Below are 969 nucleotides of genomic sequence, written 5' to 3'. Positions count from 1 at the left end.
GTGCTCTAAGAGTAGCAGCCCAGTGATACAAAGTCTATGTGAAGCTGTACAAAAACTCAAATAAATTTTTCCCTTTAATGTCAAGCAACATCAAACCCACAATCTAAAATTCACACAATATGATTAAACTTGTGGGAACACCTGTGTGTGGTTACTGAAAGGGTAATGAAAAGGAAACACAATACAGTAGAATATTTCTTGAATTACAGTACATCACAACCATTTTGAAAGATTTGACTAAACATCACATTATCATCCTTGTATGATATCTGCCTGAAAGTTTTCCCTCTCAAAGTCGAACTCTTAATTGAGTCTGACATCAGTTGCACTGTTTGTGAATTATGTCAATGTGACTGAATTTAAAATAGTTCAGATCAGCAAAATCTATTCAAACATGCCACAAGGAGGCATCATTTCTCAAATTCTTATATAAAGCGGAACCTCTTGAAGAATCTCAAACTACAAATAGAAACAGAGACAACTGTCTACAGTAATAAGAAAACAGTTCTGGAAAATTCTGTTAAAATATTCTTCCTTTTCACCTTTCACTCAAAGAATGAATCACAAACTCTTTCAGTCAAGCTATGTGTATTCTGATACTGTGGTATAGTCAGTCTCCTCCTCCAGGTGTTTGTAAATGTGATCAGTGTAACTTTAGCAAAGAGAGACTGAAGCAACAAGAGGGTTAAAACTGCTGTCCTACTGTTCATTTATTGATGCATTCATTCAGTTTAGTTTAATTTAGCACAGAATATTTACGGTATTATGATGTCACACTGGCAAAAATATTTCATGTTTTTTATTTCATATTTCTTGGGTAAGTATATTTTTAACACTTTTCTTAAATTTTAATTTGAGAATGATTGAATTAATTAAATTGGTAAATGTTTTTTCTAAATTCCAGGGTGTAAATCTGAGGATGCTGTCCACCAGAATATGAGAGTTCAAACAGCAGATGAAGGTGCAGCT

Source organism: Sinocyclocheilus grahami, unplaced genomic scaffold (assembly GCF_001515645.1).
Source record: "Sinocyclocheilus grahami isolate Dianchi unplaced genomic scaffold, SAMN03320097.WGS_v1.1 scaffold141.1, whole genome shotgun sequence".
NCBI classification, from domain to species: domain Eukaryota; kingdom Metazoa; phylum Chordata; class Actinopteri; order Cypriniformes; family Cyprinidae; genus Sinocyclocheilus; species Sinocyclocheilus grahami.
The sequence above is the reverse complement of the archived record's forward strand: the minus strand, read 5'-3'. Positions refer to the sequence as shown.